We start from the raw sequence: 12500 nt of genomic DNA on the forward strand, positions 1-12500 counted from the left end.
ACAAGATACCAGGAGAGCCTCATAAGAACAAGTGGAGGCTGTAGTATCTTACTGCAGAGAGAGAGAGAGAGAGAGAGAGAGAGAGAGAGAGAGAGAGAGAGAGAGAGAGAGAGAGAGAGAGAGAGAGAGAGAGAGAGAGAGAGAGAGAGAGTATAAGCTTGATATAAGTATTTTCCGTGTAACAACGACTTGGAGTCTGCTTACATCCAAAGCCAGCGCTATTTCATGAGCAAGGTTCGAGCATTACAAGAGAGGTAGATAAAAAAAAGAATGAGGGCAGCATTTTGAAAGAGAAACAACCCCCCCACCGAGCTGGAGGGTTACCTGTGTATATGACCCCTGCCCCCACACCGTCTCGGGAGTCAGAGTGAAACCATCATTTTCCTGCTCGTTTAGAATGCTCATTGAATAGTTGAACCACAACTGCTCCTTACACGTGTAATTATGGTAATTGCAGCAGTTAGGCAGCTGTATACACAAGCTAACATCTGTTTCTCGCTTCTGGTGGAATTCCGTTAGCTTAGCTCCAGCTATGGCGGCTGCACACACACTGCGGAGTGTACCAAACAGCACCCCCAGCAGAGGATAATAGACAGCTGTCCAGACAGCTTTCATTTTAAAGCACCTTGAAAGGCAACAGCCGAGGGGCTTTGGAGTGCTATCGAATCATTTAGATAAAAACAAAATTAAATAAAACACAGATATAAACATAAAATAAATAAAATAAAAGACAGCAAAAAAAAAAAAGCGTTCGAGGTAATGGAACAGGACAATATGGCAGGACACACATGACTAAATGTTAAAGAAAGACTTCAGTTAAACGAAAATAAAGATTTCAAATGTCTGGAAAAATGAAGAAGTTGTACAATTGAGTTGAAAATGTCTAGTGTGGGGGTGTGTTTCTAAAAAGAGTAAGATACTTCATAATAACAGCAGAAAAGTTACCACTGAATCTCACATCCGACTCACAAAAGGCGTCACGTAATGACAATGAACTGCAGTCAACTTCAGTCACTCATCACACAATAGGGGCGAAACATAACGAGTGTGTAGTTTGATGGGGTGTATGTGGATGCGCAGAGTTCTTGTGCTAACCCGTACACCTGCGCTTGCTAACTTACCTAGCAATACCTGCTGGATAAACCTGTGCTGTTTTAATGCTAGCATGTCACTGTAGGTTGGCTTTGTTCACTCACACATGCACCCCCCCCCCCCCCCCCCCCCCACACACATATCGCACACATCGCACACGCACACGCACACACACACACACACACACACACACACACACACACGTGCTGTTTTAATGCTAGCATGTCAATGTAGGTTGGCACACACACCCCACTCCCCCGCACACACGCCCACACACACACATCCCCCCGCTCCCCACACACCCACCCACACATCCCTCCGCTCCCCACACACACATCCCCCCACTCCCCCCCACACACACCCACACACACACATCCCCCCGCTCCCCACACACACACATCCCACCGCTCCCCACACACACACATCCCCCCGCTCCCCACACACCCACCCACACATCCCTCCGCTCCCCACACACACACATCCCCCCACTCCCCCCCACACACACCCACACACACACATCCCCCCGCTCCCCACACACACACATCCCACCGCTCCCCACACACACACATCCCCCCGCTCCCCACACACCCACCCACACATCCCTCCGCTCCCCACACACACACCCACACACACACATCCCCCCACTCCCCCCACACACACCCTCACACACACATCCCCCCGCTCCCCACACACACACCCCACACACACACATCCCACCGCTCCCCACACACACACATCCCCCCGCTCCCCACACACCCACCCACACATCCCTCCGCTCCCCACACACACACCCACACACACACATCCCCCCACTCCCCCCCACACACACCCACACACACACATCCCCCCGCTCCCCACACACACACCCCACACACACATCCCACCGCTCCCCACACACACACACATCCCCCCGCTCCCCACACACACACCCCCCCCCCACACACATCCCCCCGCTCCCCACACACACACCCCACACACACACATCCCCCCGCTCCCCACACACCCCCCCCACACACACATCCCCCCGCTCCCCACACACACACCCCACACACACACATCCCCCCGCTCCCCATACACACATCCCCCACACACACATCCCCCCGCTCCCCACACACACACCCCACACACACATCCCCCCGCTCCCCACACACACACCCCACACACAACCAGAGTATAATGAGTCTGCCAGGCCTAATCAGTTTTCACCCTCCACCAGTCTATTGCTCTGTACACGGGAGTCATGATGGATCAGCTCTGCAAGTGTGTGTGCGTGCGTGCGTGCGTGTGCGCGCGCGCGTGTGGTGGGGGGGGCTTGATGGATCAGTTTAGTAACGCAGTGTAGCAGTGCCACTGCAACCTGCATTAGCCCTTGAATCCATCAGAGCTGCGCATTTCTGTGTGTGTGAGCGAGACAGAGAGGGAAAGGGACCAAGAATGCGAGGGCTTTTGTACATTTTAGCATTGAAAAAGGCCTGTGCCAAATGAACAAATGACATAACGCATTACACCATACCATAAACTGCAAGAACGCGCCCTTGTCTTCAGCCCAGCCTCCCGGACGTCCACGAAGCCCTGGCCCCTTCTGCCCGTTGCCATGGTTAGCTACGGCACGAATCCATAAACATTTCTGGACATCTGCAGGGTCTATACGTGGCTGGGGAACGCGTTTGTCGTGGTGTGTGAAAGCCTTGTTTACTGGAGCTCTCTCTGGCCTCCCCAGAGGGTTTGGAGCCTGGCTGCTGACAGCCATTAGCTCCGGCCACCGCTGGGCCTTCCCGCAGCCTGTCCCTGGCCAGGGTAACCAGGCAACGCGCACCACGGGCCGTCTGCAGCCAAGACATCCGGCTCCTCGTTACCATCAACATACAGGTAATTAGGCAGAGGGAGATAGGGGAGGGAGGGAGGGAGGGAGAGAGAGAGAGAGAGAGAGAGAGAGAGAGAGAGAAATGGAGTGGTAAGGGAAGTCCTACCTGATAGGATAGGGAAGTTCTTTCTCTGTGTCCTGTGTGCAGCTTCTCAGCTCCTCATGCAGATTCAACCTGAAAAGAGCAGAGATTTTATGAGGGCCAGTAAACACGACATTCAGAAACAAGAATATCATAAGCACAAAATAGGGGCTGCTATATAGAGTACTGATATGCACACACACACACACACACACACACACACACACACACACACACAGGCACACGCATACGTACACGCACGCCGCGCACACACACACACACACACACACACCCTGACTGAGCTCCATATAAGAACCTCATATGAATGCTAACAGAGTGGCTGGTGTAAAGCCCTGCACATGCATTACGGATGCAAAATGCATCGCCAAATGACCTTCAAACACAGCACCAATCCAACGACACCAATTCAATGTATGTGTGTGTGTGTGTGTGTGTGTGCGCGCGCGTGCGCGTGTGTGTGTGCGTGTGGCATCCTATCCTCTGAGTCCCATTCATTTCACTCAATTTTATTCAAACACAGGGCCGTTGTGCGATTTATCTTTCCGTCAACAAAATAGAAAATAGATCAGAGGGGAGTCATCAAAGCACTTCCGCTGAGGTTAAATCAAACCGGACAGGGCGAAGGAACGGGGTGGGCACATAAACACACGCTCTAACACACATCCCGCCTCATACACTCCTCTGCTGACAGAATAGGGAGACAGCCCATACCTGAAGTAGGTCTTAGTTAAACATGCACACAAAAGGTGAGAGGGTCCATTTACCTACTCCAGTCTGACTCGGAGAGTTTCCTTCTCTCTCTCTCTCTCTCTCTCTCTCTCTCTCTCTCTCTCTCTCTCTCTCTCTCTCTCTCTCTCTCTCTCTCTCTTCCCGTCTCCCCCCCACAAGGTGACAGAGTCCTGAAACATGTAATTAGTGGACCCCATGAATATGTATATTGGAGCTCCGTCGGGCAGGTGTGGGGTATTTTACTACAGATAACGCACATTTCCGTTTCGGCAAGTGGGTTAACGGGCAAATGGATATAATTGGCCAAAGGCAGCATATAAACTCAGCTGTGGACCGCCGCAGTGCCCAAAGTGCATCTGTTCGCCATGCCTGCCGGGCCTCTTCCAGGCTGCCTGTCACTCTTCCCGAGTCCTTGAAGGCAGCCGGCAGACCGCATAATGCCGCCTTTGTGGCTGTTAAGCTCGGCCTGAGCGTGTGTGTGCACAACATCTGTGTGTTAGCAGAGAGAAACACAATACCTGCTATACACTTCCAAGCTGACAGTCCTCCACGACTTAACCACAAGTCAGTATCAATTATACACATGCATGCGCACGGGCACGCACGCACACACACACACGTACGGACGCACACGCACACACATACACACACACACACACACACACACGCACACACACGCACAGTCAGCATCAACTGTAAGACACTGATTTACACCACAGCTACAGAAATGTCCCCTGTCACACATTCGCTAAGTGACATTTTATACAAGGGCTGTAAACCTTTCACCAAGCATCACACTAAGCTCTGTTTTCACCCACAGGGCATATAGGATATGGAGGGGGGGGGGTCTCAGTTTGACTCTGAGTCAACACCGTCTCAGAATGGTGTGTATTACGCTTTGTAATGGTAATGACCTGAGCCCATAAGCAAAGGTGACGTTAGCGAGAGCCCCGGAGGAGCCGCGTCACGCTGTATCCGTGCTGGCGCCTCCCTGAGTTCGCTCTCTGCGCCTCGCGCAGGTGCTAGCTCCCTGCAGCCCAGGCAAGCGAGAACAAAGGCTCCAGGACTCCTCTACCTGCCGCTGCTAAGCATCTCTGCCGTGATCCCCCCCCCCCCCCACCACCACAAAGCTTTTCTGGAAAATTCCAACGTCTCTCTGCGCATTATGCCACGTTAACGAGCCACCCTGAAATTGCTTATGCGTAATATTATGTAATTCAGTTTAGAAAGTGAAAAAATGCGTCTTTACTAAAGAAGAAAACGAGAAGACTGCAGTGGGTTTTTTTTCTGGACACAGTCAGACAGAGAGAGCACTTTGCGAGTCCCTCGTCTGCAGCGGCAATCGAAACCAAAACCATGAGGCGTTTTACATAATGCAAATTGTGAGAAGGAGCAGCAGCATTGATCTCCTGTCCTAATAGGGCAAGACCATATATCATAAAGGCCTTACCGGGGTAATAGAGCATGTAATACTATGATGATTATTGCTGCCCATCAGTGCAGAGAGAGAGAGAGAGAGAGCGAGAGAGAGAGAGAGACAGAGAGTGAGACGATCTCTAAAGACTCGGAAATATGGGAGTTCCTAAAGGTCCTTGTTAAAAACTTTCGCTATCTAGACAGTGGCCTTCAGTGAATTTGATCAAGTGCTAAGTTTAGGATCAGCCCCAGCTGTGTAATTCCCAGCTGCCATGATCGGTGGAAGTGCTAAAACAAGCCCTGAACACATGTGCCACATCACGGGCCTCGTGTAAAAGACCGATCGGTAATTAGATGATTGTTTCAGTCAGGGGAGGAGAAAAAAAAAGCTCAAAGGAGCAGCACACGGGATATCCAAGGACCAGGCCTGCGAACGGATAATAATACCTGCAGTTTGAATTCATAACAACCTCTGTAATCTTAGAAATATGGCTTCGGTTCATCAAAGCTGTTCACATTCATGCGCAAGGAGTCTGGAGTGTAATTAGCTACCCTTAGCCCAAGTGAGTCATTACTGCTAATACTGGGAGGTGTCTAAAAAGTGACAAGCGCAAAGTGGCGCTTGTGAGAATTGTGAACGCTCTGCTAATTATCATCACTGTGTGGCACAAACCGTGATTAAAAAAAACATCTCCCCCCTGCTTTCTAGTAAATCCAATTAGACCAGACTCCTGGTTTTCTTGCTTGGAATCGGCGAACTCTAAGACTCCGAGGACACATCTCTCTTCTAAGGCTCACATACACCTCTTCATCTTAGCACAATGCAAAAAAAAAAAAGAAAAAATTAAATGCTCTGGGACCTGCTGAATTGAGAAATTAAATTTGACGTGATTTGAAATGGATTTGTAACGCAGGCAGCCACGGCTCAAGGGCCGCGCGGGGACAGAAGGCTTCCAACCTTAGCTGGAACACGCCCCCTCGCGCGTAGCTCGGCTGCAGCTGTGCTTGAAAGGGCTGAGCAGAAATTTGAGTGCAAGGTGTCGAAAAAAGATGACGCGGTTTTTAACGTGGACAGGGCGGTGGGGGAGATTCTGGATTTGCGGTTGCTATGCGATGACGCTCTGGAGGGCCTGCTCTGCTGAGCCTCTCGTGTTCATAGCGTACGGGCGCATATCTCGCAGGGCCCATTCGGAATGTTCCTCTCTTATAGCTCCAATGCTTGTGCCACCACAGAGAGCAACTTTACCTTTGGAGAATTCTTCTCCAGGAAAGAGCAAAAAAAATTGAAAAATTCCATGCCCCCAAGACAGATCCCTGCAGAGACAAGACAAAAACAAGCCTAGAGCTCCAGAGCAAGCTCACTCGTGGGAGCATCACTGTGGACCTGTGTGTGCCTCTAACCAAAGTGAAACACCTCAAAGTTCTTCCAGACAGGCATCACTATTTTGTTTCAACTTGATCTATGAACATATAGATATTTATAGCTTTTAACAGGAAAACTACCATCAAAACTATCCCATAAATAAAAGGTCCGACTGAAAAGGGTGAAAAATCTTGACAGCCTTGTCAAATAAAGTGCGAACGTCTTTTGAATGTGCACCACTTCTGGTGTATGTTCTTGCAGGTAGGTAAAAAGAAATTAGAAGAGCTATTCTTAGGCTGAGGAAAGCCAGCATGGTCTAAACTGACAAGCTGAGTATATTTATTTTGTGGATAGCAGCAGTAAAGGAAGTGGATAAGACATGTGCCAGCTTTAGGCAGAAATAACAACGTGATAAGATCTATGACTCATTAGACCACATCTGTCTGTGTGTGTGTGTGTGTGTGTGTGTGTGTGTGTTTGCTATTGCTTGCTCACAGAACTTAGCAGGAACAGTACTGAAGGTGCCGTCCAGCAGTCAAAGGCCACCTTGAGGAGTTTTAATCAACACTATCTTTCACTAATGACTACACGAGCACACACACACACACACACACACACACACACACACACACACTCACTCATTCACTCGCACTCACGCACACATGCACACACACACTTTCTCTTTTGTCTTTTGCCACATATCTTTTCCTTCAGGATAATGTAAGGTGAAGTTAAAGCTCATACACATAAATAAACACATACATTCAGAGAGAGAAAGTTAAGCATGCTGACAGGAAACTAATGATATTGAACACTCTTTTCTTCCCTACTGATGTTTTTGTTTTCCCTTTGCGACGTGAGTAGCGTTCAAATAGCTTCCGCACACCTTGATTACTTAACGAACACCACGGCGCTGGAGGGGGTTGCGCCTCGTCGGGCCAGAACCGAGAGAACGAGGGGAAATGGGGATGAAAAGAAACATATGAAAGAAGAAAAAAGAAAGAAATGTAAAGATACACTATACATATATATATTAAAAAAAAACAGGACGTCTCGGACGGAGGTCCTTCATCAGCTGTGCAGGCAAAGTGCTTCTTAAATATTAGGAGGAACAGTTGCACTCTGCTTGCACAGCTGATGAAGGACCTCTGCGCGAGACGTCCTGTTTCTCTGGAAACTGCGTACTTCACTACAATTAAAAAAAAAAAAAAATCACATTTGGCATTCCTTTATTAATCATTTGCCTCATTTTCAAGCCACGGGAGCGTGCCGAGTGCACTGCTCATGCTAGCATGCCAGCTACCTGCGCTCGGTTCCCAGCTCATCTAAGGGCTTTGTTCAGACAGGGGAGATGGTGAGGGGAGGGAGAAGGGAAGTCTGGGATGGATGGAAAGGAGTTTAGAGAGGGAGCGTTATTTCGGATTCTGGAGATGAGACAATTAGGAAAATTAGAACTACGGTGCTGCAAACTTATAACACAATTCTTTCAAGTTAGATGCTTTTCAAAAAACATGAAGGTTTGGTCAAGGATCTGTGTGTGTGTGTGTGTGGGGTGTGTGGTGTGTGTGTGTTGTGTGTGTGTGCATGCACGCGTGTGTGTGCGCGTGTGTGGATGTGCGTGTCTAGTGAGTGAACAATTGTGATTGCAAATAATCATGATTGCAATCACTTCCTCACAACTGCAGGTTCCTAATTACAGTATTAATATTAATGACAGCCAGAAATGAATTACAGTTTTAATTACAACAGCAACAAACAGACCTCTACATTAAAACGGACTAAACCACGGCTGCATGTACGTGCACGTGTGCGCGACTGCGTGGTGTGTGTGTACGTGCTTGAGAGAGAAAGAGACAGGATGAAAGTGGAAATTAAAAACAGTGTCTAAGTAAGCAGGAGAGGTAAATATCCAGGGGAGAAATGAAACATCACGGAGAAAGTGTGTGTGTGTGTGTGTTGGGGGGGGGGGGGGGTTGTGTGTGTGTGTGTGTGTTATGGCTTCTCTGATTGGCTCATCAACACTGAGGGAGTCCATGTCCCTGTGATGTCATAGTCTTCTGCGCCAACATTTGGCTGCCGATCCGCTGCACGGCCCATTTAATTCCTGGAACACTTTTCTACACCTTCATCCCTCCATCACTCCATCCATCTATCCATCCTGTCTGGCCTCTGTGTCCAGTTCTCCAGTTATTCTCCTAACCCCTAGAAGTGCTTCAGCCCAGATGTTCCATAGATCCACTAACTGCACACATACGCGATGAAAGTGGTTCCACACTCTGCTGTCTCGTTATGCAGCACCGTCCATAACTACAAAATACCGTCGCTGGTGCGTCTAAAGGTGAATGGCAAGCAGATATGTATGATTGGCTCGTTCCACATCTGAGCAGAGCCGCAAGGCCAGTGCCTGCTGGCACTGTGTACTAGGCAGCGTACTAGGGGATGAAGAAAGAAAGAAAAAAGAACGATAGAACGATAGAAAGATAGAAAGAAAGGTACAGACCTTTACTGAGTTGAACACCAGATGTTACACCTCCCTGAGGGATACCAGATGTCAGATTTTCCTTTTGTTTACCATTCAGGTGGTCATGCTAAGCATTGTTGTTGTTATTGATGTTACCGATTGATTTTTACCCCATGTTATTAATATGATTATGTAATTAATATGATTACGTAATCATAATCATGGTTATGTTCTCATTGTTTTTGCTGTTGCTGTGTGTTTCTCTGAATGTGTGCAGTTACAATATGTATGTAATATGTATGTAATATGCACTTTAATTAATATGCACTTTAACAACAATATTGGCAGCACTGTACTTGAGACAGTCATACTACTTTAACTGTGTAAATACTATAGTCACTGATGTGTAAGCAAGACACGCAAACCCATCCACTCACACTCACCCACACACATCTACACGTGTACCCACACTCTCACACCCACACCTCCACTATTTGGTGTTTTCCCTGCTCAGACACACCCAATTCAAATAGAGCTGCACACCTGAGCCAGGTGAATTATGGCAGGGAAAATCCAAAAATGGCCACTCAGGGGAGACCCCAAGACTGAGGACTGCTGCCTCTGTGCTCAGGGCAGAAACCAGCAAATGTGAACCGCCGCGTAAAGAGAGGAGAAAAGAAAGGGTGGTGTGGTCGGAAAGCAGAAACCCGCAGAACTTGGCTAGCCTTCCACAGATGAGAGTTCCCACAGTGCCAGCCTGCTGAACGCCTGTTACGATAAATAACAACCTTCGCGTCATACTAATCAATTCACAAAATGACTGCCAGCACAGTGGAGTAAATGCCAAAAAATATAGAAAGAAATAAAAATTAAAAAAAAAAAACACCCCCAGCAATCGTTTTCTACCTGCCAAACTCCAAGAGTCATGAATTTTTAATAATACACACTTTTTTTACGAGGAGCCGAGAGTCAGTCATCACTTTTAAATACCGGCGGCCTGGTAATGACTGGGGAGGAAAGAGGACGTTTGTGCTGAGTCAGCACCGGTGCCCTGGAGCTGAAGCCGGCCCGCATGCATTAGGACCTGCTGCCTCCCACACACCCACTTTATTAAAGAGGGACAGAGAGGAGCGACTGATCGCTGTGTGTGTGTGTGTGTGTGTGTGTGTGTGTGTGTGGAGCGAGGGAGCAGCGAGTGAGATGGACAAACAGTAAAAGGAAATGAACAGGAGGAGTGAGGAACAAGTCAGTAAGTCAGTGAATGACAGAAAACAGGCGTTTAATCCACTTCAACGTCAACCTGCGAGGTACTGCAAGCGAGGCAGCGAGACAGAGAGAGAGAGACAGAGTCAGAGAGACAGACAGAGATGGAGAGAGAGAGACAGAAAAAGAGGCAGAGAAAGAGAGGCGGAGAGAACGAGAGTGCAAAAGAGAGAGAAACAGAGCGAGTGAGCAATCAGGTTATTTGGCAGGTTTCGGTTATTCTAGAGAGATTTGTTTTATTCATGTATGTGCATTTGATTCATATGCTTTAATCAGTGCACTCCGGTGGAATAGGGGGCTGTTTTTGGATAGGTAATGAGGTAAAATGATAACATGGCTTTGGGATGGGTGTCTGTGTGTTTGTGTGTGTGTGTGTGTGTTGAAAACGGACAGCCCACTCTCCATTTTTCTCCCTGACTTGTGACTTTCCACAGTATGAGATAACAGACCCATGGGAATGCTGAAATCCTTCTTTCCCGGCTGGACAGAAAGAACTGCGCAACCATCCAGTCTGGGACCAGGACACGTGCTTCCTCAGCGTGCCACAGGGGAAAAGGGCCTCTTGGTCGAGGCACGGTACATTACCGACGCCGACCCCCGCACATGAAGGAAGATTTCTCAGTTTGGTGAGCTGGCGCACACATGTGCAGTCAGGGTGGGAGTGACGCTCGGCCATGCTCAGCTGGAGAGCACACGACCGGAGAGCACAGCTCCCAGGGCCTGGCTGTCCCGGGGAACCAACGTGTGCGCGACTGCGCTCACATTACCTGACTCTAAAGCGCAGGTGAGGAGTTTAATTCCTGCCCGGATCACCTCTCTTTGTGTTCCGTAGAGTAGGTCTGCGTGGCCCAGCCCATCCGGCGCGTAACAGATAGTGTCGTGTCGTTTTCTAACTGCTTTCTAACAAACCCCATGCTTGGTCTGAGAGGAAAGACCTGGCGCCCTGCTGGGGTCAAGCGAAGCTCACGACCAATACCGTCAATCAATATCCAATTAACTGCACTCAGGGGGTTACGATTTTCTCTGTCTTGCCTTCCTTTAAATCCCTGCGGAGCACATCCCACAAGTGCCGTGGTTTGACCTACACCAAACATAGACTGAGAACACTGTTCCAGGCTCACAGATGGGGAATTCACCCGATTTAAGCCGGCGAACGCGTGAGAATGCCCCCCGCCCCCACCCGCTATCACACCTGAACACTCTGGAATCAGATCTGCACCTAAGAAACAGGATGTGCTTGTTATGTTGGTGTAGACCAGCGTTTTGTATTTCAGAGTAAAACCGGATTACAGGGTGTTTCACAGTGCAAGCAGCCCTGAAGATATTGAACAGATTAGTCACTCTCTGAGTCACCATGGCGAGTTTCTTGTTCATGAGGCCAGCAGGTACACCGACTCCGCCAGACGTCACTTTAATTCAGATTCATTCAAAGCATTCCTATCAGACGCGAAGGCAGGCGATCGCCACAAAGACCCATTAGACACGTTCGAGCAGCGAAGGGACGCGTTTCGTTCGTGGCGTTCATCACGGTACTTCATTCAGATTCGCGGCTGGCGGTACAAATCGTGGAGGTGAGACCACAGAGACGCTTTGGAGAGTGAGTCAGATGGCACCTTTACGAAAGCCCGGGGACCCTTTCTGTTTGGTGGACTCGGAAAGCACTGTTGAAACGATGTGAAGAAAGTGCGTGCGTTCTTGCTCCAGGACTGCAAAAGTGCAGAAGTCCCGGTTTGACAGATCTGTCCTGCACCTGGGGAAAGGTTGATTGAGCCTCCCCACCAATCTCCAGCTATGAAACCGCGCGAAATCAAAGACCGAGCAGCCGTCCGGACCCCCAAACCCCCTCCTCGCCTCGATCTGCACCAGAAGCCACCTGACTTTGATCAAGGGTCCTTAAGCTCGGCAGAGCTGCTCCCTGCCAAAACAGGCAAGAAGTCCCTCGGGTGGCTGCAGGATCGATGGAGGCTCCAGATCCTTCCCTGGACGGGCTGTACCTGAGCCTCCACCCTTGAAGGATGGAGGAGGAGGAGGAGGAGGAGGAGGAGGAGGAGGAGGAGGAGGAGGAGAAGGAGAAAAGCCCGAGATCAATTGCATGCATCAGAGAAGCCTTCCTCATTCCCATTGATCACTCGCTGCCCGTGCTTTGTCAACACTGACAACTCGGCACTCCGAGCGTGAATACAATTACGCCCCCTGTTCTCCACTCGCT

The 12500-nt window shown here is 49.3% G+C and overlaps 1 protein-coding gene across 7 annotated transcripts in view; it reads right to left on the reverse strand.

Annotated features, from left to right (window-relative positions):
- sulf2b (sulfatase 2b) overlaps window positions 1–12500 on the reverse strand; it is a 126458-nt gene that overhangs the window by 64575 nt on the left and 49383 nt on the right. For all 7 annotated transcript variants that reach the window (XM_027024121.2, XM_035522486.1, XM_027024119.2 and 4 more), the window contains one exon: window positions 3063–3131. The gene's annotated coding sequence lies outside the window, so the exon portion shown is untranslated. The remainder of the gene's footprint in view (window positions 1–3062; window positions 3132–12500) is intronic.

Source organism: Electrophorus electricus, chromosome 24 (assembly GCF_013358815.1).
Source record: "Electrophorus electricus isolate fEleEle1 chromosome 24, fEleEle1.pri, whole genome shotgun sequence".
In the NCBI taxonomy this organism is placed as follows: domain Eukaryota; kingdom Metazoa; phylum Chordata; class Actinopteri; order Gymnotiformes; family Gymnotidae; genus Electrophorus; species Electrophorus electricus.